Below are 18,360 nucleotides of genomic sequence, written 5' to 3'. Positions count from 1 at the left end.
CCTTCTACCCCTCTCCCTTCCTTCCTTCCTTCCTTTTCTTTTTTTCTTTCTTTCTCCCTCTTTTTTCCTTCTTTTCTTCCTTCCCTTTTCCTCTTTATTCTTTGAAATAACGTGCTTCATAGCTCGATCTTCTAATAACCCCACTTCCTCATGATCTCCCACTGTACCAGCTTTCTTCACAGACACCATCTCATTGGCTTCCTACAGGCTAAGTATTATGCAGATGAAGAAGCTAAAATTCAGAGAGATTAAGTGGCTTGCCCAAGGCCACACAGCTAGTTACAATTTCAGGTTTTTAATTCTTTACTTGATTTACCTAAGAGAACAAAATCCAGAAGGCCCTCTTTTCTTAGTTGATTCGTGGAAGGAAATTACGTAATGTCTCCCAAACAGTGTGAGTCAGCTGAAGGACTTTCTCCAGCAATTATATCAGTCATTATAAAAAGGGAAATGTGACCTTGTACTGTGCCTACATCATCCTGTGAACATATGGATTCTGATTCAGAGCATCTGAATTTCTAATGCTCTCTCAGGGATCTGGGAGGGAAGTGTGGTGCCGCCCGTCCATAGACCTCACTTGGAGTAGTCAGGTCTGGTGGACAGAGTGAGGTTGGGGAATTGGAGAGACTTGATTCAAGTCCTGGTTCTTCTGTTTGCTATGACTCTGTGCAAGCTACTTAGCCCTCGCGAGCCTCAGTTTTTTCAACCTTAAAATGAGGACACTAATATATATATCTTACTCCCTGAAAACCAGGGAAATTGACTTTTAGTGAATGGGCCTATTTCTGTCCACACTACTGTCTGATTACAATCTTCCTAAATTCTCCCTGCACTCAGAGACTTGCAGGAAGCCTCACTGCCTGGTGAATTATGTATAAGTTCCTCCCCCTGAGCCTCAAACCTCCAGGGCAACATCATTTTTCTAGCTTATCTCTCCTGCTTTCTACTCATACCTTACTTGTAGCTAACACATCAGATTTCCTACTTCTGATTCACCTTTGTCCCACCCAACCCTCATCTCATCCACAGAAATTCTATCCTTTCTCAAAATCCTTTCTCCAATCCCAAGTTCTTACTAGGAGCATTTTTTTTTTAAGATTTTATTCATTTATTTATTTGACAGACAGAGATTGCCAAGTAGACAGAGAGGCAAGTAGAGATAGAGGAAGGGCAGCAGTCTCCCTGCTGAGCAGAGCCAGATGCGGGGCTCGATCCCAGGACCTTGGGATCATGACCTGAGCCGAAGGCAGAGCCATTAGCCCACTGAGCCACCCAGGCACCCCACTAGGAGCATTTTTGCTGCTGTCCACTGCCCCCGCCCGACTCCCAGCTCCTACTATGTATGTCTCTCTGGCATTCGAATCCTCACAGTATTCCATTTTTAATTTTTGGGTGGTTTCTTTTGTATTCTATCTTATGTTCTATTTATTTCTGTAGTTAATCTCTTTCCTGTTAAACTCTACTTTCCATGAGGATGGGGAACAAGTACTCAGATATCACAATGGTAAGAGCATAGCTTTGGGGCACACAGACCTGGGTAGGTACCCCACCTCTGCCATTTGCCAGCACAAGCCACCTTAACCTGTCTGAGCCCCAGTTCTCTCATCTTAAAAGTAGGTGCCAGTGCTACCAAGCTTACAGAGTAACTGAGAAGAAATGTTATCTATAAAACACCTCACATAGTATCCAGCACATAGTGAGGGCTCATGTCAGCAAAATTGAAGAGATGAGAACTGACTCTGTAATCCCAGCACAACTCAGACATTCATTCTAGTGTGTGAGCAACTGGACCCAAGCCCAGGCTCCCGACTTGGGTGAGCATTTTCACATTTTCTTTTCTGGCTATATTTAGGTCGGTGAAAAGTCTTATCAGAATATTCCATATTCAGTCTTGTTCAAATCGAACTATATTTGTTGTTCTAGTGCCAGTCGGTATAAAGTGATAAAGAATGTTGGTTTTATGTATGGTATGCTTAAAAAAAAAAAAAAAGTCATGTGCTTTAGTTCAACTTGGGTTTGAATACAAGTTGCCACTCTCTAGCAGTTCCTCTGATCTCTTTGAAACACAACAATCTCAGAATTTGGGATGTTATTCATTTTCTTCTTTGTATTTATCTGTATTCTGAGGATTTTTAAAAATAAAGAGCATTTTATTTCTGTAGCGCACAGACAATAATAATATTCTCTTGAGTGACAGTGATAACTTTCAGTGCCCCAAATCTCCACTTTTATAAGTTTAATTCACATACATGTTTATCAGTTTTGCTTGACTGTTCCTTGTTTTTGTGAATTTAAATATTTTATTTGAGTAATTGATAAGGGGCTGTAATTGCATTCTTTTTTATTCTTATAAACTAATTTAAAAAAAATTAAATAGATCAACAAACTGTATCATCATTCAGTTTAACCTTTAAGGGGATTTTTTTTTTTTTTAAATAACTACAAGTTAAATGTTGTCAGGGTAGCCAAAGTTGACTCAATGCCTAGACACAATGCAAGAGATGGATCCAAGTTGCATCTAAACTTAGGGCAGTCAAAGGCGAAGTCACAGCTAAGTCAATATGTTGCTTTATTAATGTGAGTAAAGAAGGTTTTTTGAAAGAAAAATAGAAAATGGGGCAAACCTTGTTTTAATCAAGGAGTATATGGAGAGAAAATTAAATGCCTATATTAAAACCTATTCTTTTAGACTACCAATAACATTTTCCCGTAGCCTCAAGAGACAGTCGTAAAACAATGGCTCATAGTGCTTTTAGAACAGGAACTGAAGTTGTATACTGTGCATGTATATATAGTCCTACGTAGAAGGAATGAAATGTTTAAAGCCGCTGTCGCCCCTTGGGGGGAAAAAAGGAAAAAAATGGGATTCTGAGTCGAGTATGTATGCATTTTCTGTTTCTCTGTCTTGTGGGTCTTTATTGCTAAAAATATTTTTATGAAATTGTTCTGTACTTCGTGTGGTCTTGTTTGCTCATTCTCAAATCTCAAACCATGGCATAGTTATGAAACATCTTGAGTTATTAAAAGTGGAGAAATTGTATTTTGTTTGTGAACTGAAGAGCAGGCCAAGCAATGTCTTCAGAAACAAAGATTTTATTTTATGTGAGAAAAAAAGTTAATTTTCATTATAAGCTACAATAAGATAGTTCTAGGACAAAGAGACGGGAATTGTTACTTGGAAACTGTAATGCCGGAACTGTCTACGTAGCACAAATGAAGTAGAGATTGGTTTCTTTTCTTTGGCGCATTTGGCCAATGTAAAGCATCTTACTGGGTGATCAAATCTGGAAAAGCCACCTTGAGATTTCAGTTACCAACCTATAGCATATCACTTATCAAGTTAATAAGAACAACAAAGAGATATTTAATTTTACTTCATGCAGCATAAACTCAGATTGAGACATACTCTATCAGATGGTTGAGAGCATGGGCTTCAAGTCCGACTAACATGAGTGTGAGCCCTGGGTCTACAACTTGCTAACCCTAAGAACTTCAACAACTTTAAATTCATGAAGTCTGTTTCCTCACCTGTAATGTGAGATTGTGCCATATTTCATTAGTTAAGATACACATTCTTTAACATTTTAACATTGGAATGCACATTACAACTGATGGTGTATCTTAGCAATACTTTTTCTTCTTGTACAACCTATGGAATCTGATAGTCAACTAAATAATTAATATATACTTCCTAGAATCATTTTGAGATATAAATAAAATAATGATGTAAAATCTTGGGTTCTAGAACCTGGCCCACAGAAGACTTAATAAATAATACCCATTAAAACGTTGTGCCCTGTGATTCTTGTAAACTCCGGCATTTTCCTATCTTTTTATTCCTAATTTGTGTTTGCCAAAACTAGAAGTTAACTTCTTTGCAAAATCCTTATGTTGGAACAGTCTGCCTGCTGAATTGTTCATCAAATTTCCTCAAATTTCTCTGGCAGCAAGATATTGATCCTAAATCTGAAATCTGAAACATGGTCAGAATAAGGGCTTGTGCAAGTCCTCAGTGATTTGTCACAGAACAAGCAGGAGTAAGTAGTCCAGTGCTAAGCGTCCAATAAGCACCATGTAAGTGCTGCTGAGAGGGAGGGGGTAGCATGCGTAGAATGGTTAAGTAGCATCAGGTTCTGGAGCCAGACTGGCTGCTTTGAGTCTTGGCTCTTCGCCTTACAAGCTGTATAACCTCAAGCAAGTTACTTGACTTCTCTGTGGCCTCCATTTCCATCTAGGGTGTTGTGAAAATTAAAAGAGCAATGTCCATAGTAGGTACTTTATGAGTTTGCTATTACTGTTGAAAATATACCCTTCTTATGTTTAAGTTCCTTTAAAAAAAAAAAAAGTCAGTTTTCTGATACCGAAAGGGAATATTTGAGTCAATTTACTTTTCCAGCAGGCGATTGTTATAAGGCTGTTAGAGGCTTGTACCATGTAAAACATACAACCTACAAACAGTGTCTTTTGAGGTATTTGTGATCATGCAACCTAGCTGATAAACACTTGCCTATCTGCAATAAAAGTGTGACTAAAAACAAAGTATCACTTAAGTTTGAGATTGCTTTCAGCAGTCTCTGGATTGTCTATTATCTTGTTATGGCTTAAAACACAGTATTACATGGGTCTGCCTGTATCCCCAAGAAAGGATCATCGTGACTAGGAATTTTAGAGTGGGCTCCTTCTAACGTTTGTTCACTTGTAACCCATATTATTCCTTTTTTTTTTTTTTAAGTTGTGATTGTGACTGTTGTGCTTAGAACAGCTCTGGCCATTAAGCATGTACTTATCTCCAAGCATGAGACTGGTTGTGGCTTTTTACTCATTGATCAAACCTACTAAACACAAACAATCAACTCTGAAGTGAAATAAAGCTTACAATAGTTAATCAGTATTTTTTGAGGGGTAATTATTCACATGAAAAATTGTAATCAGTATTATTTTTCCATAATCAATGCATATTTTTAGCTTTTCTCTTCTTTTTGCTCACATTTTGTTCACTCTCTAGTATCTATCACCACTGTCAGTATCAAGAGACTATAGCACCATGTATGGGAGCATTGGTGTCCCAATAACATAACTCCAAAACTCAGTCTGTCACTGAACTAGCCCCTAAATCTCCAATAAGACTTGTCCTTGCTCGTGTCATAAGTCTACAAAGGGCAGGGTCGCCATCCTTTATGCAGTGGCTCTGCCATCTAATGTATGCCTTTCAAGGTCATCCGAGTAGGGAAAGCAGACCTTGAAGGGCCTCTTTTAGGAACCAGTCCTGGCAATGACCTATGTGGATCCCATCCAATTCCATTAGCTAACACATGATCTTCCGGCCCTAGCCAAATTACAAGGGAGGCTGAGGGAAACCATCTTTCTTCTTGCCCAGGAGGAGAAACTAGTGTGGCCAATACATAGCGTTTTCTCTGCCACAGCTTCTTACTAGGTGTATCACTTGTAGACAACTCAGAGCCTCAGTATTTTCATTTGCAGAGTGGCAATAACAATACTTATCTTGCAGAGCTGCTGTGAAGATAAATGAAGAGAGGAATGTAAAGCACTTAGAGTATGGTAAGTACTTCATGATACTGTTGTGCTTTAGTTCTAATAATCAGTAGTTTCCCCATAAACACACACACACATGTGTATGTAGCTCCTGAGGTATGAGCACCTGAGCTGTCTGGCCCCCGCCAGTCTAGCTCTCTGCTGATACTTTCATTCCTGCCCAGTCTGTCCAGGGTTCAGGACTCCAGGCTGCTGAGAGTCTTGGCCACAGAACTGACATCAGTGTAAGCATCGTACTATAGGTGCTGGGATGAGAGGAAACCAAAGCCAAGGCATGACATTGAGAATGCGCTCTAGTTTCTCCAAAAGTCTTGGAGGGGAGGATTTTGAGGGGATGAATTCAAGGGGTGGAGGACAGAAGAGAAGACTCGCTAGTTGTGTGAACTTGTGCTTAAAGTAGACCCTAACTCCCAATATAGCAGCTGCAAGAACGGGGACAAATGAACACATATTGAGCACTTACAATGTAGCAGGCATCATGCTAGGGCTTTCACACGGGTGACCTCATTTAATTCTCACAGGGATCCTTAGGGAAGAATCACTAACCCCCGTTCCCAGTGCAGTTAAAGTAGTCACTCAAGCAGACATAGCTACTAAGTGACACGACCAAAAGGAGTCTTCAAAGTCCTAGTGTAGTGCTCTTTGTATGACACCACCACTTCCTGTGATCCTGAACTGTGCTGATGACCAGTAATCCCAGAGAAGAGGCAGGAAGTGTATCCTTCCTCAGAGGAGCAGGAAGTAGATCCATTTACCTCCTCAAGCAACCGGCCTACCCCCACCTCCCACATGACCACAGAAGCTTAACTCACGGGCAGCCTAGGTTACAATGTATTTTCAGTGGCCCCCCTCTCAAACACACACAAATACATTCCTGTCCACTTGCAAATGTGCAAAATTAATTTCATGAGGCAGTGCGAATGTAGATGGGTTCTTATTAACATGTATGTGAGATCATTTTCTTTCGGGGAGTATGTGGAGGATAGACTGATTTTACTGAGTTGGATGGAGAAAGCTGATCAGACCAAAGCCACGGCTCCTTGATTTCATAATCTGACAGCCCGGGCAGTGAAAAAATGTCCAGAAGTTTTGAGCCCCCTCTAGCCATGAAGACCTGGAATATGGTGGTAATGCACCCCACAGAACAGTCCCATGAGATGAACCCTAAGTACCATGCCATAAAGTGCCCTCAGGGTATCCAAGTATATCCAGAAAAACCAAGGGATTTGGGGCTTGGCATTTTATAGGAACAGTATTAAAACAGAACTACGTCTGCAGCAGCAAAACTGAAATGAATATAAGACTAGGTTTTTCCGATCTGTCAAAATAAATTTACTTGGAATTGTGAGCAACATAAACTCTGTAAGTTCCATTCTCTGCCTCTGTTTCTAGCACATGTTAGGATTCTACCGACTGATTTGGACAAGTATAAGAAAAGCTCGTGACCCAACATGCCCCTCACACTTGTAATATATTTCAGAACTTCTTTTGTCATTTCTATGATACGGTGTTTTCCACCATTAATTGTCATAGATACTACTTATAACAGGGTTTTCTTGAATCCACATTATACTCAGAGGCAGTACAGTATAGTGGTTATTGGTGAAGAGAATAAACTCTGGAACCAAAATACCTTTGTTTGAAGCCAAGTTTCATCATGTACAAGCTGTCCGACATTAGAGGAGTGACTCCTGTATACCTCAGTTTCCTCATCTGCCAGATTCAGAGTTTAAGAGTGCTACCTCATAAGTTTGTTTCAAGGATTAAACAACTTAATGTATGTGAAGCACTTGGCAAAGTGATTGACCATAGTATAAGCCCAGCTCTCTAGCAGGAACCTCGGCAATAATGGAAAGGGGCCAGTGGGGAAAAAAATCCGAGCTCCAACCACGGTCACCATGCAGTGGGATGGAGAAGACCTAACACAGAGCAGCTAAAATTTGTCTCATTCATCTATGTCTCAAAAATGAGAAGCAAAGACTAGTACTTCTCAAACATTCATGGACTTATGTAGATCTTGCTAAAATATGGATTTTTTAAAAAGAGTTATTTACTTACTTGAGAGAGAGGGAGTGAGCGCATGCAAGCACAGGGGAGAGGCAGAGGAAGAGGGAGAGAGAATCTCAGGCAGACCCCCCATTGAATTAAGAACCCGATGCAGGGCTTGGATCTCAGAACCATGAGATCGTGACCTGAGATCTCACAACCATTAGATCAAAACCAAGAGTCAGATGCTCAACCAAGCCACGAAGCGCCCTAAAATATGGATTCTTATCCGTGAGGTCCATGCTGCAGTCCAGGAATCTGAATTTATAATAGGCTTCCCAGGGACACTGATGCTACTAGCCTGCATACTTCACATTGAGGAATAAGGGTCTGGAGAACACCTAGTTCCTAAATGCTGCATAGGCTCTTTCTCTAGGTAGAAAAAGTCTTCCAGGGATCTTTCCTTTTATCCAGCCTCTTTTGTCGTTTTGACCATGGGTCATGGGCCAAGAAAATGTTTGAAAATAAGTATTGTTGCAGAGGAAAAAGGCACAGATTTTCTATCTTGAATTATATAAAATATTTTTCATCCTTAAGCATTTAATGATTTTCCCCCTTAGAATCCAAAATTGGCTTCTCCTTTATGCTCACTAATTACAAACTAAAGGACTGAGATGTTTATCAAGGTAGGCAAAGTGTCTCCATCTGCTTTCCAAATAGAGATGGCATCAGCAAAACCAAGCATCCTCTTGTCAAATGATGACCTTTGCCAAGCAATCAGTCCTTTAACTCTAACCTCATGCACATTTCAAGGAAAATGTAAACCACGTTTGTGTTCCACTGACACATAAATCATTGACATTTTTCATAAAAAGATTTCCAGTTGTTAAGGGGTTTTAAACTGCCCAGCAGGGTTTTGCTAAGACCAAAGTTGGACCTTCACAGACAACCAAGCTAAATTGCATTCCAAGTTTAAAAGTCTAAATCCAATCAGATGACCATTTTTGACCTTGTGGTTTCACAGACTCAGGCAAAATTAATTTTTAAGCATTTTAATCAATTTCTTCACTATCTTCTATAGATAACTCCTTATGCTCCAAGAGTAAGTGAACCCATATGATAAGATAAGCGAAGAGTTAAACGTGCGTGTGTGTGTGTGTGTGTGTGTATGTGTGTGTGTTTTAAAAGCATATGGAGGGGGCGCCTGGGTGGCTTAGTTGGTTGAGCGACTGCCTTCAGCTCAGATCATGATCCTGGAGTCCGGGAACTCTGGCTCCCTGCTCAGCAGGGGGTCTGCTTCTCCCTCTGACCTTCCCCAGCTAATGCTTGCTCTGTTCATTCTCTCTCTCTCTCTCTTAGATAGATAGATAGATAGATAGATAGATAGATAGATAGATAGAATATGGAGGGAAAAAATCAACAAGTGTCGTCATTTTTACTTTTTTCTGAAGCCAGCAAAAACCTCAGGAAGAGTGCCTACATCCCACTGTCAAGTTACCTGTGGCAAATTCTTACTTCTGATTCCACCAGCATTAAACCTTAGGCTTTGTGGATCATACCACGTATTCATCTGCAAGGGCAGCTGTCATAAAGTAGCATACACTGGATGGCTTAAACAACAGAAATGTATTGTCTCACAATTCTGCATTCTGGAAGTCTGAATGAGACCCAGGTGTCTGCAGGGTTGGTTCCTTCCAAGGGCTTTAAGAATGGGTTTCATGCCTTTCTCCTGGCTTCAAGGATTGCTCGCAATCCTTGGTTTTCCTTGGCTACATTACCCAGTTCTCTGCTTTCACCTTCCCATGGTGTTCTCGCTGTGGGCACACCAGTCTCCCAATTTCCCCTTTTTCTAACGATACCGGTCATAACTGGCATAGGGGATACCGGTCATAACTGGCATAGGGGCCTGTCCTGCTTGTGTTAGAACTTCATTCTAACTTAACTAATCACATCTACCATGACCCTATTTCCCCAACTAAGGTCACATTCTGAGGTATTAGGGATTAGTTAAGACTTATGGATTTGGGGGAGTAAGAGGAGGACATGATTCAACCTATAACATACAGTGTCCCAGCTGCTCAACTCAGCCTGTTTAGTGCAAAAGTAGGCATAGAAAATTGGGACGCCTGGGTGGCTCAGTTGGTTGGACGACTGCCTTCGGCTCAGGTCATGATCCCGGAGTCCCAGGATCGAGTCCCACATCAGGCTCCCAGCTCCATGGGGAGTCTGCTTCGCTCTCTGACCTTCTCCTCGCTCATGCTCTCTCTCACTGTCTCTCTCTCAAATAAATAAATAAAATCTTAAAAAAAAAAAGAAAAAAAAAAAAGAAAATACATAAACAGGCATGACTGTGTTAGGTAGGTATGAAAATGTTTTCCTCAGAAAAACAGGCAGCAGGGCTGCAGGAAGTAGTTTGCAGATCCCAGTCTTGGAGTATCTCTGATCTGTTCTGAGTGTGAAAAAAAACAGGAAGAGATCTGGCACTTGGCAAAAAAAAAGAGAAGAAAAAAATGTTGCCAGTTTTGGGAATACCTATTATATTCTAGTCACAGTAGTTTACATGTAGCTTTGATATGCCTCATGTTTATATTCAGATATAATCTGAGCTAATATACCCAGCCTTAATTCAGGGAACTGATACAAATTTTATTATGATGACTCTAGCTGTCATGACACATTTTGTCCTGGGGTGTTACTACACTCTAGAATGGCAAAGCCTCATGCTTTTGATTTTTAGTATGAATTTGTCCCAAAACATTAACAATTATTTATTATTTTTAATCCCTTTAGAAACATATGTATATTTATCCTCATAAATATACATGTATATTTATTTTTATATAATTAATATTTCTGGAGGCACTATATTAGGTTGTATACAATGACTCCTGAACAAGACACATACATTGTCTCCAGGAATTTCCTCTTTCCTTAAAGATATACACAAAGGAAATAGATAATACCATAACACATTCAAACAACCTCCTGAGATTCCCATATATACCTGCCATGTAGGGGAATTTCTTTGTCCTGTTTGGGCCCATATACATGCATAGACATGTGAATCTTGCATCTTCCCTTATGGAAACTTACAAGGAAACAAATTAGAGGGTTCTGTATAGGGTCATAGATATAAAAGTGCTTAAAAAAGCTTTCACAGAAAGCTTGAAAGTTGACTGTGCAGTAAAGAAAAGAATTCAATCAGGCACATACTATATATTTTGCAATAGTAGCAGAGGCCATGCTCCCACTTATATTAAAACATAGATGGGGCTTATTAATGTCCTTTTATACTAAAACACTAGGCCTCTGGAAAACCCTGGAACTCTTCCTCCATACGGTTATAAAGGTGGCCAGAGTCAGAGGCCAGAATCTGCTTTAAATTTTGGGAAAGAGATGTACAAGTAGCGAGTGGCCTTATTGAGGATGAAATGAACCCACTCACAGGTTTCAGTATTGGATGTTAGAGGTTCATTCATCTTCAGCAGAGATGTCTCACGGAATCACTTACTTGGAGTGCCCCAAAATTGGCCTTATATTTAGGATCTAAAAGAAAATACCCGCGGGATTGTACCAATTATAAAATAGGTCAAATTTGGGGGCCAAAAAAGTGGACCATCTGCCTTTAATCAGGTTTCTTACTTAAAAGGTTTTCAGTTCAGACAGAGATTTTCAGAGAAAGTATCAGCTATGATGATACATATATAAAATTGCTATCTGACCTGAAATGTCAGAAGTATGTGGCCTTGATAATTTTAACCATTTTTAGACCCAATAAAAAAATTTTAAAATCATAATTAAAAGACGATCGTTGTCTTCTAATTATGGAAACACTGCCACCATTTCCTGACTGCTACACCTGAGACCTTCAATAATAAAAGCCAATCTGCCTTTTCATATAATGTTTTGATTTATTAACCACATATAATGAATTTCTTATCTTATTCAAATAAGATTTGAGCTCAAGGAATAAAACTGGAATTTATTTCACAAAAAAAAAAAAAACCAAAAACAAACAAAAAAAAACAGTAGAGCCTGTCCCATTTAAAAAAAAAAATCTGGAAATTCTTCTAATTTCTTTGATTTGTTAAGAAGCCACTGTCTCATTCTAAGAATCTTCTATGTGTTTGTTTGAATGTGGGTCAACTTTGCTCTTTTCCTTCTACCTGTATTAAAATGAAGAAAAGAGCCTTCAGTCTTCTCACAGAACTAGAAAAAGAGGATGGAAGTAAATGGTTTTTTTTCTTCTCAACACTTTGTAAACTTTAACTAAGAAATGGAGCACTCCAGTGTGTCAATGCAGAGTAATGATAATATTAATAATGATGGTGATGATGATGATCATGATGAATTAGACAATATAATTCTCCTCTTATTCTAAGTGTGGAAACTGAAGCAAAATGATGAAGTGCCTTCCCCAAGATCAGTGGCTCCACAATTAGAACTTGGGCCTTTCCTCTTGTCACACCTCTTCTTCAGAGGAGAACAAATATCACTAATGTTCATCCTCCCCAGGAGAAAACCATACTGGCCCATTCAATGGCCAATTAGAATAAATTGTAAATTAGGACAAATACGATAGGTAATACAAAAATCAAAAGCTCTCTAAAGAAAAGGAACAAAAAACCTGAATAAATAAGCTTAACGGTCCATTGTTTGTGGGGAAAATGATGAAATTATCATCAAAATATTCTATGAATTGAGAATGACGATAAATTTTTATGTGGGGGAAAAAAATCTACCTAGGCAAGTAAGACTCTTGCTGGACAGGTATTAGTTTTTATAAAAGGGACATTAGTCTGTGTCTGATAAGAGATAAAAATACGCTTTGTGTGGATTTTAGTTACTGCGCAATTAAGATTCTTTATATTGACCCATATTTAAGGGAATGCTTGTGACTGTGCTAAGCATTTGGACATTAAAACCATGTCTGCACAGGAGAATGTTCTAATTATCCCGGAATCAGCCCCTCAGAGTCTGAGTCACTCAGGTGAAAACACTCTTTTCTTTAGGAGCAATTTTAGGGATACAGGTTAACAGTAAATACTATAATGCTTCGTTTGGCCTGTAAAAAATAAACGTAGTCTAAATATCAATGTACAGATGCCAAACCTGTGTTTAAACAATGTGCCAGGCTACTTCCCTCGTCAAAACTCTGGGTGAGGTGTTGTTTCCACATGTAGGGACATTAGCCCAGCAATGCAAGAAAAAAAAATCTTCATTTGGACAGTGCATCTTTCAGACGTTCCCTTCTTTTATTGATTTGTTTTCTCCTGTCCCTTTTCTCCTTCTTTTGTTTCCTTATCATAGCTTCAGGTTATTACGTGCAAAGTATTGATGGGAATGGATGGTTTTGGTCGATGGAGAGCTAATGCATCCCTAATCCCACTATTGTTGTAGAGTTATGCTTTACTCTGGTCTCTGATGGGGGAAAAGGTGCAAAGCTGTTGATCCTAGTTTTATTTGTCACAAACCCATCCATCAATCAAGCGCAAGCATGTCTGAATGCTGAATGACATGTGGGTCTCAGCTGAAAAAATTCGATAACACTGTATTGTCAGGTCTCTCACTCCTTTTTTTGATAAGAAATACATTTGACTGAAACAGATAAGCATGCAACTACTAAAGACTTGAAGAGAAAAAGTGACATATTGGCACCAAAGGTTATATATCTTTGGTATTAATGATACTTATGAGTAAATAAAATGGGAGGGGGCAGCTGCAGCTGGAGACATACAACATCCCTAAGGCTTGGGTATGTTTAAGTATCGTCGCTCTCCTACTATTCAGATTTTCAAATATTAATCTGACCATATTTCACAGTCGACTACCCTGGTTAAAATGCAAGCAAATATGCAATTGGTGAAAGTGGCCGGGTGCAGGGAATCAAAGCGCACTTGTTTACACTGCTCTGAATAATACAGACAGATCCCTTTTTGTTATGGATGGTAGGTAAATCCCATGGAATATTTTTATGTATGTATGAACTCGTAAGTTCACAACTGTCTCCTCTTGTGAGTGAAAGCATGGGGGGGGGCTCTAATTATTTTAAACTGGAAATATATATGCATGTCATTTTAATAGTGACTTAACTTATAATTACAGTCTCAAAAATGGTTTCTGTGTGTCCCTTTTATTCTAGTTACTAAATTAGGTTCTTTAATACATTATGAAAGCCTGCCTTTTCAGTTATACACAATTTTCTATTCATAGTTATTTCAAGATAATTGCATTTGGAAATAGTTAAAACATTAAAAACAACACCAGTATAATGTGATTTTAGGGGCAAAATTAATCAACAAATCAGAACATTTTTAAAAAACCATTTTATTTTCTTGTCACAACATTTTAGAGAAGACAAGATTTTTTTAAATGACCTAAAAAAGCCCATCAAGAAAGGTAACAAAAAGACAGTCCTGAATTAGAGGGCACTAAGATGAACGTTTTGTAGCCTTAAGTATCACCATGCTATGAAAGTAAACCATTTTTCTCTGTTCAGTGACTGGGGGCTAGACAACTGCAAAAAATCAATGTGGGAGTGCTTTAGATTTGTGGGGTAAATTACATGTGCTTGGCCGCTCCATTGTATCTGCCCTATATTCTATACAAGATACTTTAGATGGAACCGTCACATAATACATATACTTTATATTGATTTTTATAAATTTAACAGAACTTGAATTGAACTCCATAATAAAGCAAGAAGAGAAACTGTATCTCCTTCAAATCCCTAATACCTCAAGTATTCTTGAAATTAACTAACTATTAGCTCCCAATTCTGAATTCATGGGGGGAGCCAAAAAAAAAATCTTCTGATTCTTAATTCTCCAACCCTTCTGTGTTACTGCCCTTATTTACATTTTATCTTAATTTCCTTACATCTTTAAAAGCATGTTATTTCCTAAAGAGTTCCTAGGAGGGGTGAGTTGGCAGTGGGAGCCAACTGAACTTTTGAAAGTTGTTAGAAGTTTTGAACAGAGACCTGTCTGTTGACTGTTCTTTTGGATTTCCAACTTGCTTTAGTTTGCCCTCACTTTGCAGTGATTTTAGGCTGATGTGAATTCTGTTGCCATTTAAATTAAGTATTTGAAGCTACCCTAAGTGTTTGAGCAAGGATTCAGGGAGCCTGTGGTTATCCTAAGGGCAGCCTCTCTCAGCCAGACACTACCTATGAGGCTCCAGACAATGGCAATGGAGAGAGAAGTAATTCAACCCCTACGCAGAGAATTACTATGAGGTTGTTCCAAACCACTCTGGATATCCAGGTCTTGGGCTCTAGCCAGAACTATAACCCAGTCTCCACATATCCTTAGAATAAGAATTTATTGATTCTGGAGTGGGTTACTTCCAGAGTGAGTCTCCAGGGAGAATACAGTCTTTGTAATTTTATTCAGGATGAGATACGACAGCAACATCAAAAATAAAAGGAACCGTCTTGGGATGTAGTGGTATTAGGGCTCCTCTCATCCAGAAATGCCTTGGGGAGAAGGATGAAATGTGCAATAAAAGGGATTCATGTTCTGGTGGCACTTCAAAACTATTTTTGAAGTATTTTAGAAAACATAAGGATATTATAGACAAGAAAAGGAAATCATTCATAATGCCATCACCCATCAGTGACATCTGTTGCTTTTCTATGATATAGGATACGTAATACAGTGAAATATAGAGAAACAGATTATTGACTTCATGGGAATGCTTTTAATGTGGCTAATTCCATATTAATAATCCCACTCCAAACTTCCTCGAATTAAAAAAAATCATTAGGAGATCTATTATTTAGAAGTGACTTGGAGCCTTTTTTTTCCCATAAATGAATGTAAAGTTATCCAAGATAAATAATATCTATTTTCCCATGGGATAGAGAGTTTTGAACTCTACTTTCCCAATATGAAAGGGTCTAGAAATAACACTTTCCCAATGATGAAAGGATCTAGAAATAACTCTTTCCCAATGACTATGCAATAAAGTTTTGTTAGCACTACTTAGCACAGCTGTCTCTCTCAATTTCTCTCTCTCTCTCTCTGTAAAAACATTTGACCTTGAGAACTTTTATTATCATAAATATTTTCAATCAAACCTTTTTTTGAAGTCAAAACTTTTTTTTAAATGAGAAGAACTTTTTTAAAATTAAGGAAATAGACATGTATAAGACTACTCTAAAACTCTGTTAAAGACTATGAAACAAGGGGTGCCTGGGTGGCTCAGTGGGTTAAGCCTCTGTCTCTGGCTCAGGTCATGATCCCAGGGTCCTGGGATCGAGGCCTGCACTGGGCTCTCTGCTCAGCAGGGAACCTGCTTCCTCCTCTCTCTCTGCCTGCTTCTCTGCCTACTTGTGAATTTTGTCTGTCAAATAAATAAATAAAATCTTAAAAAAAAAAAGAATATGAAACAAGATTTGAAAAAAAAATTAAAAGATACCATTTTTCTTATTGAGAAGTCTCAGTATGGTAAACAAATTCTAAGTAAATAAAAAAGAAAAACCCTAATACCATCTTTAACCTTATAGACTAATTCTTAAGTTTATTTGGGAGCATACATGTATTATCATAGCCTGAAAAAGTAGAGAAAAAAATTGAGAAAGGACTTTTTTCTGCCAGGTGGCAAAGTACACTGTAAAGCTTCAGTAATTAAACAGTGTGTGTTCTGGGAATTTGTATCCCCTGGGTCCCCAGTTCTGATGATGTTCACATTTAAATTGTAGTGTTCTAGAGCCTAAAGCACTCTTCAAGCCTGAAGGGGGAGAGAATAAAGCAGTAGCATCAATGAGAGACCTTTTCCTCCTACCAGTCTTCTTCAGATTTGACTCCTGGCAAAGGACCGAGGGGGAAGTAACAGCTATCATAGGAGTACATAAAGAACTAAGAAACTTGATGCACTATCTATTCTTCCATCTTACATAGGGGTAGAATTCATTTCCCAAGGGCACATGGGGGAATACTTTATACTGTCCCCAACCCCCATCCCCGCTGTATTAGTCAAAGTTATAGTAGCTGTGCCTTTAAGTAATTTAAAATCCTCCCCCAAATAGTTATTTTAAAATTAACACCGTTATAGAAAAGAAGACAACCCTACCCCACAGCTCACTCAAGCTTTTTTAGATCTGATTATACAGAGGAAAAAAAAAAGAAGAAGAATTACATGATTTGAAAAAGTAGAAACTGTCGCATGGCTTTTAGGCCTGGCCCTGATTCACAAATTTCCCCAATTCTACCAAAACAGTGGGGTATTAGTAAAGCTGACAAAGCAATAGAATAGAAAAAGAGCCTTGAAAGACACTCTGAGAATTTGGTTTTGATAAAAAGTGAGATTTTAAATAAATAGTGTTGCTCTCATATACTACTGGACTGAATGTAAAATTGGTAAGCCAGTTTAGAAGTCAATTTTGCCAGTTTAGAAGTCAGTGTCTGTCGAAATGAAAGACATGCAGAGCCCATGACCCAACAATCCCACTTCTCCATATCTCCCTGAGAAACACTGGCACATGTGCATAAGAAGACAGGTACAAGGATGTAGCACTAGTTGAATAGTAAAAAATGGAAAATTGTAAGTGACCATCAACACGGGACTGGCTAAATAAACTCTTCAGGAATCACACTATATGTATGATGCATTAATAGTAAAGGATGAGATAGATTTCTCTGTATGGAAAGAAAAAGATCTGCAAAACATGCCACTGAGTGGGGGAAAAAAAAAAAAAGGAGGAAGTTTCAGAATATTACCCCACAAAGTAGTGTATGCTGAGCTATATATACTTCATGCCTACACCAATCATCATGAAAAAAAAATCACATTAATTTTCATTTCTCTTTATTTATCTCAAACCATACACAAAAAATGTATTTCTTATGGATTAACAACTTAGATGTGACTTGTTTTCAGACTATAAATGAATAATACACAGTCTCTATCCTTAAGGCTCTTAAAATCTAGATGGGAATCAGACAAGACACAAGATAAAATTTACATTAAAAATGATGTGTATAGCACATGGTTAGGATGTTTGTCAAGCTTTCAGGACACCTGAAGGCAAATGGCAGGCAAAGCAGGAAATGAGAAAAGTAAGTGAGACAAACGAAGGAGCAGGCAGAGCTATGATGGGCCCCAAAGCTGGGAGAAGTGGTAAGACATGAGAAAGTAAACACAAGCCAGGCATGAGAGGCCCTCTTCATCCTGAGGGGGAGAGCCATTGGCAGGTGAGGGGGTGCAGAAAAAGGTGATATATAATGTATTATATTTATGTTCACGTATAATAGTAAAGAGAAGAGTGCATCAGGTCATTAATAGTCATCAACACATATGAAGAATTTGTTCTAGAAAATAAGCAGAATTCAGGAATGAACCTCAAAATTATATTCTTGCTCTAAAACCGTGGAAACCAAAGACTTAAAATCTTACCAGAATTTGTAATCTGATTAGGAAGTCAAAATCTTCGCACACAAAAATACAGAGTCCATATGTTAACCTGTGGGGTGGGGATTTCTATGCAGTAGTGTTTAGGGCAAGACATGCTCTGATCGAGCCCTGCATGGGGCTTTCTGCCCAGGGGGGAGCTTGCTTCCCCCCACCCCCGCCTCTGCCTGTCTCTCTGCCTACTTGTGATCTCTCCCTCTCTCAGTCAAATAAATAAATAAAAATCTATTTAAAAAAAAAAAAAAAAGACATGCTCTGAAAGAGATTGAAACAGCCCCACAAGGCCTTCTGAAGGGAAGAGACAAGACTTGCTGGGGAGAGAGAGAGAACAAGTATGGGGAGGGGGGATGGAATTTGTGCTCATAATCAACAAAAGCTACTGACATTTATCCAAGAAACATTCGCCAA

At 38.7% G+C, this 18,360-nt stretch overlaps 1 protein-coding gene and 1 long non-coding RNA gene across 5 annotated transcripts in view; one reads left to right on the top strand and one right to left on the bottom strand.

The window, feature by feature from the left end:
* SOX2 (SRY-box transcription factor 2) overlaps positions 1–18,360 on the top strand; it is a 675,778-nt gene that overhangs the window by 602,658 nt on the left and 54,760 nt on the right. For 3 of the 4 annotated variants that reach the window (XM_032339948.1, XM_032339967.1, XM_032339978.1), the window contains one exon: positions 5,510–5,559. The exons of the other annotated variant lie outside the window; for it this stretch is intronic. The gene's annotated coding sequence lies outside the window, so the exon portion shown is untranslated. The remainder of the gene's footprint in view (positions 1–5,509; positions 5,560–18,360) is intronic. 4 annotated transcript variants of the gene reach the window in all.
* LOC116588645 overlaps positions 1–18,360 on the bottom strand; it is a 141,485-nt gene that overhangs the window by 82,161 nt on the left and 40,964 nt on the right. The gene's annotated exons all lie outside the window — the stretch shown is intronic.

This window comes from Mustela erminea, chromosome 1, assembly GCF_009829155.1.
Source record: "Mustela erminea isolate mMusErm1 chromosome 1, mMusErm1.Pri, whole genome shotgun sequence".
Lineage (NCBI taxonomy): Eukaryota > Metazoa > Chordata > Mammalia > Carnivora > Mustelidae > Mustela > Mustela erminea.
This window is presented reverse-complemented; position numbering and strand designations above follow the sequence as displayed.